Raw genomic sequence first — 13,141 nt, 5'->3', positions numbered from 1 at the left:
TTTCAAAATTTCTTCCTGATGTGTTGCATTTAACTTATCCTTTCTTTTACAAGATGAACTAGCACTTGTCATGATCAAACTGACATAGTTGAAGAAATCATCAAAGGATGAACAGCTAGATGTGACAGAAACAATGACCAATTTGCAATTGGTGTGCAAAGCAGTGAACATAGAAAGCATATGGGTTCTCATCACGAATTTGCATTTGAAGTTGTGTCCTCCACGTGCTTGAGACCCAAGAACCTTTCAACAACCATTCCGTCTTTGTTCACAAACCTGCAGCACATGGAACAACAAGGTTATAAATAAAATTAAATCAACAATGGAACAACTTAGGAGACATACATCAACTAACCTCACAATCACAGCCATTTGCTCTGCTATTGAGATATCACGAGATTCATCAATGAGAACAGAGAAAAGATTATCCCCAATCTCATCCTTTATCACTTTACTAATCTCTTTTGCACAACTTTCTGTAAGGGCCTTTTGAATCTCGGGAGAAGTCATCTTAGCATTTTTTGGACACCAATCATCAAATGCAGCCCTCACCTCATTGTTCCTTTTCTTGTACCAATCTAGCATCTCTAAGAAATTGCCTTTATTTAAGGATGTTGCAGATTCATCATGTCCACGGAATGCATGACCTTGGGCAATGAGAAATCTTGCTATGTCTAAAGCTGCAGTCACTCGGACCTCGTATCTCTTCTCATAATCTATAGTATTGGACTCAATTTTACGTGAGATACTTGCCCTTTGGTTACTAAAGTCATCAGCACATTTTCTTGCCTTGTTGTGGCAGCCATTAACAGCCCGACAATGTTCTGGAAAGCCTCTATTTGCTGCATTCTTCCAATTATCATAGCCTGTCTTACTAAAAACATCATGGCCAAACTTTTCATGCTCTGCTTCTCTCCTAAACAAAAAGCAATAGAAACAATATGCCACACCTTTTGAAACACTATATTCCAACCAATCATAATCATCAAACCATGCTGCTCAGAAACATCTACGATTTTTTTTTGGAAATGCATGACCTCTAGGTTGGGTTGGACCCTTCAACAAATAAGCCCTCTTAACCTCATCTCTAATGTTGGGATGAAATCTATCAATTGCTATTCGACATCCAGGATCAACAATAATATGAAGATCTGCATCAAATTCCCTAATGAGATCAGTACTTGCACTTTCTTCTTCATCCTGTGTTTCAGCTTGCCCTGTTTGGGCTTGTGCATGTTCTGTCCTAACCAGTGTCCTAACTTCTGCATGAGTTGATTCAACTTGAGAAACTAGTTCTTGATGTATCTCCTCAGATTCCACAGCCACACCAATTTGACTTTCATGGGTACTTGGGCGGGATCCAGAACCAACAGTCATGCTTGAAAAAATGACTTCAAATCTGCGCATATACAATCACCAAAATCTCAATTACCACATCTTCAAGTCCGCAGGGCAGGGCGCAGATCCGCAGCACCGTGGCTCAGGGGCTCGCCGGCGGCGTGGCTGCGCAGGGCGGCTCCGCGGCTGCAGGTAGCGCCGCAGCCCGCAGCGCGTAGATGGCAGGTCTGCAGTCTGCAGACTGCAGGCCGCAAGCGGAGAGGAGGGCCGGAGCAGGCGGCGGCGGGCCAGCGGCGCGCTACTAGCGATGCCGCGATGGCGAGCGGCGGCGGTCTGGGCGGCGGCACGGATTGGAGGGCGCCAGGAGGAGGGATCCCGTGACCGTGAGGAGGGTTTGGAGATGGGGAATTTGGGCGGATGGGCCAACTCAATTGGGCCTTGGGCCTTTTCCACACGGCTCCCTCTCCCCGTTTTTCACAGGCGACACGACTCACGCCGCCGCCGGCTGCCGCGGCGCCGCTCACCATGGCCGGCAAGGTCGCCGGAAGGGAAGATGAAGAGGGGGGTCTTGTTGGGCAACTCCGGCGGTAGGTGGGGCAGCTGCCCCACCCTGCCGCATGGAGAGCTCCGCCTCTGTAGGTGGACGACGTGGTTGCCAAAACTAAAACTCACCACAAGTTCTTCCCCGACCTCGAGGAAATCTTCAACAGTCTACTGCAAATTCCGGTGGAAGCTCAACCCGCCCAAGTGTCTTCAACATCAACACGGATATGGAAGCTCTAGCAACCAGTCTAGAAGCTCACGGGATGTATGGCGGTTTTGAATAGATTTTTTTTTCCAAACTTGGGGAACGAGGCCTAGCCTTCTTCTAACTCCTGAAGCGACCAGACAAACCCATTCTAATCTTCAATCCCAACCTAACAAGGCCAGTAGTATTTTCAGCCCGGTTACCACCAAATCAGATTGGCCCAATTGAAAAAACCGAACTGTAGAGATCGGTCTTGATCCAAACCATTATTAGATTGACTTTCAGGTGTGCTTGCTTTTCTTTCCCTTTTTCTACTAATTAAGCTTTGGTGTCAATTAGTACTTAAGGTAAGATTTGGGGCCCTTGATTTTTGGGGGGCATGAACAGTCGCACATGTTGCACCGGCCACTGGACGGCTTTGCCTGCCGGCCAGCCAGCCAGCCGTACTAGCTGCTCTACTCACCATGGCACGCTGCATGGTCGTCTGTCCGCGCCCGTCTCGTCCACGGCACGACTGCAATACATCGTAAAATCGAACAAGTCCCGATCAATCTATTCCTTTCTTCCCGAGCCAAAATGCTGGTTACGTGGATCGACCTACGTATTGAACCAGTGAAATATATTTTGTTGCAATATACTCCCTCCGTCCTAAAATAGAAATCATTTTAGAAATTTTAGGACAAATTAACAAGAAGGTAAAATGACCATATTTACCCCTATTTGTTACCCATATTTGGTAGTAGTAGTTGATTCTTACATGCACATGTACTTTCTAAATATGGTAAAGTGACTTATTTTTTGGGTTAAATTTAAATCCCAGAATGACTTGTTTTTTGGGGACGGAGGGAGTATTTATTTATTGCCACAAATTAAACTAGCATATACCATATAATCAATGACAATAGCACCATCTTCCTGCAACCACCAATTTTTTTGTTGCAACTAGTAGAGATGCATGTAGGGGTGATAATGGGCCATGACCCTAGTGGCCTCTTCACAGCCCAACAAAGCTCTTAAATTTTTTAGTTCAAAATTATATAAAATTAGAACCCGGTCTTTTTAGAGCCCGGCCCTTAGATTTCTAGTTCAAAATGTTAGACCTTTTACCACCCCTAGATGCACGTGCCACAAACATTGTGTTTAAAGAACAATTTTATTTAAAAATATTTGAGTTGCATCAAGACTACTAATAGTTTAATTATTTATTAGTATATCACAGCAATACAATATAAAAATTTGACCTTTCACATGACAGAGAGAAAAGTCACATAATTAAAAATTAAGACAAATTATAATTTTTCTTAGAGATGCAAACAGACAGTTTGATCTTCACATAATGGTTTAAATAAATTTAGTGTGAACCATATGTAACATCTTACTACACTAAGATACCAACACAAATAGTATACAATACAAGTGTTTGACATTCAGAATTCTTGCATTCTGCAAATTAACAACCTGAATTCAAGATTCATTATTTCCTGGTATTTCTAGCCAAATAAAAAGTGCCAACCAAAATAAGACTGAAGATGTAACCATGAAAAACTGGAAGCAGTTATCACCTTTCTCATGGTCACACAACATGTTGCTGATTTTAGAAAATAAAATGTGATTTATAATATTTATGCAAACCAGACTGCGAATTATAATACATTCCATGGACTGCAAGGGCCGACTATCCAGGAAAAAAAATCTGGAGAGTTTATGCCGACATAGTGTCTCTGAAATTTTCTTACATTCTATATCATCACATAATTTGCGTGTCATATTATTTTGACATTACACACTTCTTATATCTTAATAAAATTGTAATCCTAGTATCCAATATATTCCACAACAACTCGAGGACAAAAGGAGTATAAAGAATTTGCAGAGCTTCACATCCTACATAGTGTCACCTATTGTGGAATTAAGCAGTCGATACTTGTTATCCACCAGAGATGAAGGGGAATCTAAAAAAAAGGGGGGAGGGGCAACACCATTAGGTCCATCATGTGCCAAAATAAGCCAGATCAAGAGAGCATTCGGTCAAGCAAGATCTTATAGTCACTAAAAATAGCGATTCATTAGTAATATGCTTTTTAGAAATAATAATGGCCAATCCAATTCAAGAAAGCAAAAAGGAATTCAACAACAAACAATTTTCTTATAAAAAACAAGCTTCTAGCTTAGGGAGTCAAGGTAGTAACAAATACACAAATAATTAACAGGTTGCACCTACAACAGTTTCCCAACCAACGACCTACTAAATTTGGGACTTGGGAATCAGTCAATCAGCACAGCTAAAACGTGATTGGTAGCTCTAGCTCCTATAAGGACACAAGCTCAGAATTATATGGCGAGAGACTGGGAAAAAATCTAACAGGAAGCAAACAAGATAATATCTCCAAATTGATGACTGCGCTTTAACGAGCTGAACCCTGGCTGAACAAACCTGCAAAAGGAATGCATAAGTGTAGCGATGGGATCATTGTTCTTGGAGAGCTCGAAGGAGATGCCGGCCTTGTTGAGGAGGTAGGCAACTTCCTCATACTTACCGCTGAAGAGTCTCCAACCAGACAACTGTTTGCCTCCTGGCTTTATCTATAAAATAATGCAAAAACTCAGTAGCATTTAACATAAAAGCTTAGGAGGTATGGACATAAGTGCAGATAAATTTCTCTCATATAGTAAGTGTTCCGACACAATTTCTCCGATACAGTAGCCAACAAATTTATAGATGCAATCACTGCAAGCATGCAATGCAGGAGCAGGACAAGGAATAATTAAGAGTTAGTGCTGCTCACCCAGTCCCCAAGAATCAATGGCCCACGGAGGTGATTTTCTAACTGAGGCCAAGTCTGACTTCAGCTCCAATGGCTTGTACTGTGTCCCAACTAACCATTCGAATTGCTGCAAATAAATGGCTTGTACTCTTGTGAGCAAACATGTTGCTTTAACGTGTTTGTTCATAAGATCAAACATTTAGCCATAATTCTTTTGACCATGGGTAGAGAGTATGTTATTAGCAGCAAAAACTGCTTCATAGAAAAATAAATGGAAAATCTTACAGCAAGCTTAGGGTCTGTTCGGTTGGTGGGCTTATTTTAGCCTGGCTAGAATCTAGAGCCAGGCCAGCCCAAGCCTGTCCAATATTAACCATGAGCTCGTATTTGGTTGTTGGTCAACCTAAGCCTGGCTAGCTCAAGATTGTGTTTGGTTGCTTGTGGATGTGATATAATAACCATGTGTTATCTGTTGGGTGAAGGTACCGATCTCTTTCCATCTCTTTTTCCCTCGCTCCATCAACATCATCGTCAGTCCTACCCACCAGCGCCTCCGCCATATCTCGGCCAGAAGGGTCAACTCACCGGCGCCCAGGAGGCCCGTCTCCTGCTCCATCATCCACTCATCCTTGTCGCGGCTGTGAAGGTCTATCCCGTGCTCATCCACCATCTCCCTGTGTGATTGATTTAACTAATCAATTTGATTGCTCAGTGAGCGAGTGCAATTGGAAGTCTAAATCAGCTCATGACAAATCAATTTCTTGGATCGATTTCAGCAGCCGCAGATGGAAGAGAGGAGGCCACGGGATTGGAGGGAGGCACGTTGCCGGCCACCGCTCGCAGGCGAACTCTGCCACCAGCTTTGCGGGCCTCGCTCCAGCTTCGCACGAGGACGAGTTCCGCCATTGCCACACGCACGGGAGCTGCTGTCAGGGGGCGATGGGGAAGAATTGAGCTTCGCCGGTGCTGTCGGAGAACAGGAAGGAGGTAGACACACGGGAGGTGACGCGAGACAAGTCGTCAGAGCACCTTGCGCTTGCGCAAGCCTGGCTAACTGGAGACGGTGGAATCGGACGTTTCCGTGGAGCGAGGCCAAGAGGCCGATTTGGCTTGCTGTAGCCTGGCTTAGGAGGCTAGCCAGGCAACCAAACATGGGTTGGGTGGCTTATGGAAGCCTGATTGGGGGTTAGCCATCCAACCAAATGGACCCTTACTGTCCCTAAAGAAGAGACTTTATCAAGAAAAAAAAGGAAAGACAACGACCTTGAATAGAGGAACAGAAATGAGCAAATTAAAACATTAGGATTTTGAAATTTATATCAAGTAGTGGGTACTCAAAGTCATGAACTGCCATACTCAAAGTCAAGTTATAGTTACTGTAGATTTGTAGAGGCAATGAATATCAATTATCAAATAAACTCAGATATTGCCATCCAAACAACCAAATAAGAGCAGCAACAGACTGATTTCTCTCCAGTGAGTGAAACCACTGGTAACAGCAGTCAAAAAATAAAAGTAACACAGAATGAAATAATCCATCTGCAAAGCCTGATGAGCTTGGCAAGCTTATTAAAACGATAAAACGACGAAACGAATAGAGGGTAGATTTTAACGAAACGATGGACGTTTTAACGTTTAAACAGACGTTTTAACGTTTAAATGGACGTTTCACAAGGACGTTTTCTCGTGAAAACGTCGTTTTCACGTCGTGAAAACGTCGTTTTAATAACAGGGGAGCTTGGGGTTAAGTGCTTACCATGTAAAAGTGTATTTGAGATGGTCATCTAGCATCACCGAGTGACGAATCAAGGTGTTGCCATCATTTGGAAAAGGATGTAGGTTTGTTGGAGAGACGTCTTTGTTTATATCTTCTATATAAACAGTATTTTCAGGAAGCCCACAAGCACGAGTAATCATGGGAACATCCATGTAAAATCACTGGCCACCACTGGGCTCATTCGTTGGAACAAATACGCTTGGCTTCTCACTTGCTCGGATTACTCCAGTAACTCTTACAGGAGGTTCGCTAGGTTTTTCAATCTGCAAAAGGTAACCTGCATAAATTTTGAGCCTAACTGAAGCAATACAAATACTCCATCCATTCTCAAATATATACATTTCCAAATTGGAAGGAAATATTTCTGACATCAGAATTGGAATATAATCATACTGAAGTAATATTTCTGACATCACAACCAATTAATAGAGGGGTCTAAAGCATAACAATACAAATCATATTTCCAAATTGGAAGGAAATATCAGGAAGTGGAGAATCGACGCCAATAAACTGAATCAATCGATAGAATTGCAGTGCAGAGATCAACAGAAAAGAACATGCAGCACATGATATACACGAACAGCAGACCAACTCCGCATCAATCTGCCAAAACTCGATCTAAACAACTCCAATTCACAGGACATTAAACCACAAGCTCCTCTCAACAAGGGAGTTAACTCCATTACAGGAGCGGATACGCAGCGACCTTATTACATTTCCGTTTGTATTACCGATGCATAAACCAAACACCACCTTACACTGATACAAGGATAGACATAATAAAATCTATGCGTAAGAGGAATTTCGTTTGACCGTATTATGCCTAAAAGAAAACATTCTCTCATCAGGTCTGCTGGACTCCAACACAATGGTAAATGGCCCTGGAAATTGATAATGGCATATCTTATAAATAATCAGTCATGGTCTCATGGACACTATATGAATCCTTCGGCTGGCAAGTAAAAAATACCCCTTAGTTACCTCTTATATCTATTGAACAGGTCATGTTTAAAACCCATGAATTGTAAATGAATCTGAATACTATATAGAGCATTTTCCTGTCAAGATGAAAGGTAAAACATATTATTTTTTAAAGTTTGAGACAACTTCAGAAATCTTTAAGAGGTTTGGATGCAGAGTATTGATTCCTGGTGAAAGTTGCCTTGCGTCAGCTGTGTCTTGTAAATATTTAAACACAGATTGGTTGACAGCCTTGAGCTTTATTATTTTAACATGTCGTGCTTTTGATAAAGTGAATTATTTCAAATTCATGAACTTAAGGCATGTCAAATGATGCCACTGTTTTCTTTCTCGATGAGGACATGAACCATGGAATAGATTTATCAAAACACAAAACAATGTACCAAACAGCTTAAAAGCTCTATACAGGGAACATAGCATGCTTTTGTTCGATAATTGCATTCTTTGTCAAATTGAGTGATAGATCGCAGAATCTACAGAACCTCATTGTGTCAGATAGTAGGTTTTATGGTCCCAAGAAAAAGATCATCCATCGCAAAAGCTTCCAAACAGGCAGATTGTTGGCCATGATTAGGAAACTCGCATAATTGGCATTGTTTCTACTTTCTAGTCATCATTCCTATGTTTGTTGAATGTAGCAACAGGACAATTCTATAATCTATAACAAAGGGAACAAACTGAACTGCTACCCACGCATTGAGCAACCCACGCATGCATAGGGAACTAATAGCCTGATCGGGTACAGATTCAGATGGTTGACAGGTTTCAGCAATCAGGTCTATATCAAAATATGAACAATTATTGAATAGCAAGAATAGTGAGCATGCATCTTTCAGAGGTCTGATAAACACAGAAAGAAGTAGCAAATGGAGAAATTGCTCCTCTCAACAAGGAAAAACACATCCAGGATGAAGAACTCCAAAAGATTAGGAAATACCTGTGGTTAGATGAGAGGGGAGGCTGGCTCAAGGACCCTCCCGCCACCCTTGCCCGTGCTGCCGACTCCGCCTCTGCGGTGGCTACTGAAGCTGCTGGACCGGCTCATCCCTGTCCCCTCGCTAGGACATAAATCCCTGTGACCATCTCCTCCGATCTCCTCCTTTTTCTTCTCCCAGCGAGCAGCCCTAATCCAATCACACCCACCTGCCCATCAACAGAAAAAAAAATACTAAATCACTTGGAAGGCTGGAATGAACAAAAGAACAAAATCGCGGAAAGCAACAAACCCTAGTGCTAATCCCTTCACGCAGCGGACGGCGGCGCGGTGGTGCAATCCTGCCGGCAGTGACACCATGATTTCCTACTTACTTGAAACATAATAGCATAGATTATGTCCTTAAAGTATGGCACTAACACCGTGCAATTTGTCCAATCAACACACTTTACAGTACATTTGCTCAAAAAATCAACTGAAAAAATTGTTGCAAACACAAGCAGATTTTGTTTTTAATCACACTCAAGTCAAGGACAAGCATTCATGCGAGCATCTAATGAGACGAGCAATCTTTTCAAATTTTCTCCGCATCACCCCACCCACCGGATCCAAGGGAACAGAAGGCGGAGCAGGGGGCTTACCGATCTCCGTCCCTCCTGCTGCCGGCGGGCGCCGCGCCATCGTCGATGGCATCGCCGAGCTCGTACAACACGTCCCGGAGTTCGCGCAGCCACGCCCTGGCGCCGGCGTCGCGGCCCTCTTCGCCTCGGCGTCCGCGCGTCCGCGGAGCCCCGAGCCGGCGCACCAGGGGCCACAAGTCGCGGCGGAGCGGCATCCCGAGGGCCACGCGTCGGGGTGGAGCGGCTCCGCGCGTTGGGGTCGAGGGCCCCAAACCCGTGACGTCGCGGAGGCGGGCGGCGTGCGTTGCAGGTGGAGCGCGAGCGGCGGGCGCGCAAGGCACGGGAGCACAAGCCACAAGATCCAGATCCAGATGGAAGGACGATGAAAAAAAAGAATGTGCGATGGCGGGGGAGGCGGGCGCTACGGGCGGGGAGGCGGCGTCGCGAGGGAAAAAAAATGAAAACGCCCCCAAATCAAGCGATGCGCGGGCGAGCGGGTACAAGCGGTGGGCAGTTTGGACAGAATTGTATTTTGGACAGAAATATTTTTCATGATGGTGTTTTGCAGTTTGGTTAAATACTAAGATTTTTAATGTGGGCTTAAGAGAAGTATTTTATGAGAGGGGTGAGTGGGTTAGAGTGTGTAACAATTATTTTTAATTCTTTCATCCTTTATAGTATAGATATAGACAATTGTATTGCAACACGAGGATTTAATGCAATGCAACAAATTCGTAGCCGTATCATTTACTACTCAACTTTGAATTTGGTGGCAATAACCCTTACTTATTGCAACGAAAATAAAAATTATAACAACAAAAACGTTGCAAAATTATCAGCTACTCATAATCATATTTCAAATGGTTGTGATTGCATCAAACATTTGCAGCATAATTACAAAATGGTTGTAATAACACCTATTTAATGTAACATATCTTGTTTTGTCGCAATGGGCTCCGTGGCATTAGTCCTAAAATCTAGTAGTGAGCGTTACATAAATCTTCTGTTTTGCCTAGCTAGGTGGACAGTCAGCCAGCCTCCACCCACACCTCTTTCCTCTGTTATTGGCTCTTCGATATGCTCTTCCTCAGTGAGATTAGGGTTCTAGTATGGACTGGGGTTGGGGATTGGACTTGCAAGGTCACACTGCTGGAGAATGTTATATTGGTACCAGCACGTTAGTGCCGGTCCAATAGGAGCCGGCACTAACGTGCCTGTACAGTACAAGGCGGGCACGTTAGTGCCGGCTAGCAACACCAGCCGGCACTAACGTGCCATCCCCCAACGGTCCGCTCGCATGCCACAACGGTCATAAGACACGTTAGTGCCGGCTGGAAAGTCTAGCCGGCACTAACTTGGTCAATTGCAAGTTAGTGCCGGCTGGTAGTTCTAGCCGGCACTAAAAGTCCACACTTAGTGCCGGCTAGAACCACCAGCCGGCACTAAATTGCCCTGTATATCAGGCACTCCTTCTTCCCCAGCCCGACCATTTCATTTGGCCGAGCTCCTCCTCTCTCTCATGGCGTGTTAGAGGGGAGGTGCTGCCCATTTCCCTCCAAATTTGTGAGGATTTCACCCATCCAAGTGCACCAAAGGTTAGTAGCTTCTTCCACTCTTCTTTCACGGTGTTTATTCTTTGTTTCATGCTTTCTAGATAAAGAAAATAGTGATTTTAAGGTTGAGGAAAAATGAGCATAATTTTCCGATTTGTTCATTAATTTGAGCAAAATAGAATCGATTTGTTACTTTTTAGAGAAGGTTTTCTAGATAGTTTGACTATGACACATTTAGAATGATTTTTTTTGAATTATTTCACGGGGACATGTATATATGTTATTATGCAAAATTTTAAGGATTTTAAGGATGAGGGAAAATGGGCATGATTTATTAATTTGTTCATTAATTTGAGCAAGGTAGAATTGATTTGTTGCTTTTTAGAGAATGATTACTATATAGTTTGACTATCACACATTTAGAATGTTTTTTTTGAATTATTTCATGGTGACATGTGTATATGTTATTGTGCCAATTTATTTTGCTATTTAGTTTAAATTTACTAGATAGGTGGCCTATGACACATTTACATTTATTTTTGAATTACTTCATAGTAACCTGTTTTTACTTTATAGGGATAATGAGCATGATTTTTTTTAATTTGTACAGATGGACCGGCAATGGATGCACGGAAGCCGGAGCACCTCGGCGTGGATTCAGGGTTTAGATTCTTTTCTCAAGGCGGCAATGGCAAATAGGTCGCCAAAGGGTTTAATGTTTTGTCCATGCAGTATTTGCGAAAATAAAAAGGAATTCCGAAAAAGAGATACTCTATGGAATCACCTGGCCTTGAATGGTTTCATGAGTAACTATATCTTTTGGACTAAACACGGCGAAGTTGGAGTTATGATGGAAGATAATGAAGAAGATGACGATGGTGATAACAATCTTCCAGATTGGGCATGGGTTCATGAAGCAGGTGGCTTTCAAGATGAACCAATGGACGAGGGTGAAGCAAATGTTGTACAAGAGGAGCCACCTGACGAGCTAGGTCAGGCGTTGCTTGATGCACAGAAAGACAGTGAAACTGTGAAGGAGGCATTAAAGTTCGAGAAGATGTTGGAGGATCACAAAAGGCCGTTGTTCCCTAATTGCAAACCGGAGCAAAAGAAGTTGGGTACCACGCTGGAGATGCTGAAATGGAAGGCAACTAATGGTGTAACCGATAAGGGATTTGGTGAGCTATTAAAGATTGTAAAGAACATGCTTCCTGAGGGTAATGAGCTGCCGTCAACAACATACGAAGCTAAAAAGATGGTTTGCCCTCTTGGATTGGACGTGCAGAAGATTCACGCATGTCCTAACGACTGCATCCTGTATCGCGGCGAATACGAGAACTTGGAAGCTTGTCCTGTTTGCAGCGCATTGCGGTATAAGATCAGGCGAGATGATCCAGGTGATGTTGATGGGCAGCCGGTAAAGAAGAGAGTTCCCGCAAAGTTGGTGTGGTACTTCCCTATAATACCACGTCTGAAGCGCTTTTTCAAAAACAAGGATAACGCCAAGTTGATGCGGTGGCACAAAGAAGACCGTAAGGAGGATCACATGATCAGACACCCAGCAGATGGGTCCCAGTGGAGAAACCTTAACCGAGAGTATCCTCAATTTGACAACGACCCAAGGAATATAAGATTTGCTCTAAGTGCGGATAGAATGAATCCGTACGGTGAGTTTGGCAGCGCTCATAGTACATGGCCCGTGACACTATGTATGTTCAACCTTCCTCCTTGGTTGTGCCTGAAGCGTAAGTTCATCATGATGCCGGTGCTTATAGAAGGGCCAAAAGAACCTGGCAACGACATTGATGTGTTCCTGCAACCCTTGATGGATGATCTCTTACTACTCTGGAAAGAAGAAGGTGTACGTGTGTGGGATGAGTATAAACAGGAGTCCTTCAACCTCCGAGCTTTGCTTTTTGTATGCATCAATGATTGGCCTGCACTTGCAAAACTTTCGGGACAGTCGAACATGGGATACATGGCCTGCACCCACTGTTATGACGAGACCGATAGCATTTATTTGAAACACTGTAAGAAGTGCGTATACATGGGCCATCGTCGATTTCTTCCTACCAATCACCCCCTAAGAACCGAAGGGAAGCATTTCAAAGGAGAGCCCGAAACTCGTCCTAAGCCTCTATTCCGTAATGGAAAGCGTGTGTTCTCGATGATCAAGGATGTGAAGGTAGTATTTGGAAAGGGTCCCGGTAGCCAACCTGTTCCCAAGGATGACCAGGGACATGTTCCAATGTGGAAGAAGAAGTCTATATTGTGGAACCTACCTTATTGGCAAGTCTTACAGGTTCGCAACGCAATTGATGTGATGCATCTGTCGAAGAATCTTTGTGTGAACCTACTAGGCTTTCTGGGAGTGTATGGTAAGTCAAAAGACACATTGGAAGCAAGGCGCGACATGCAGCAGCTA

At 43.5% G+C, this 13,141-nt stretch overlaps 1 long non-coding RNA gene across 6 annotated transcripts; it reads right to left on the bottom strand.

The window, feature by feature from the left end:
- Positions 1-3,678: 3,678 nt before the first annotated feature.
- On the bottom strand, positions 3,679-9,579 carry LOC120655579. Of its 6 annotated transcripts, none has more exons than XR_005667593.1 (6): positions 8,836-9,178; positions 8,547-8,752; positions 6,608-6,891; positions 4,873-5,525; positions 4,521-4,669; positions 3,679-4,038 (listed from the first exon to the last, which is right to left on the bottom strand). It is a non-coding gene; the product is annotated as an uncharacterized LOC120655579 (long non-coding RNA). The 6 variants fall into 6 exon arrangements; XR_005667591.1 differs by lacking the exon at positions 3,679-4,038 and adding an exon at positions 9,185-9,579 and having other exon boundaries at positions 4,210-4,669; positions 8,836-8,884; XR_005667592.1 differs by lacking the exon at positions 3,679-4,038 and adding an exon at positions 4,210-4,520 and having other exon boundaries at positions 4,624-4,669.
- Positions 9,580-13,141: the final 3,562 nt, after the last annotated feature.

This window comes from Panicum virgatum, chromosome 1N (assembly GCF_016808335.1).
Source record: "Panicum virgatum strain AP13 chromosome 1N, P.virgatum_v5, whole genome shotgun sequence".
Lineage (NCBI taxonomy): Eukaryota > Viridiplantae > Streptophyta > Magnoliopsida > Poales > Poaceae > Panicum > Panicum virgatum.
Note: the sequence above shows the minus strand (reverse complement) of the source record. Positions and strands in the feature narration are given on the sequence as shown.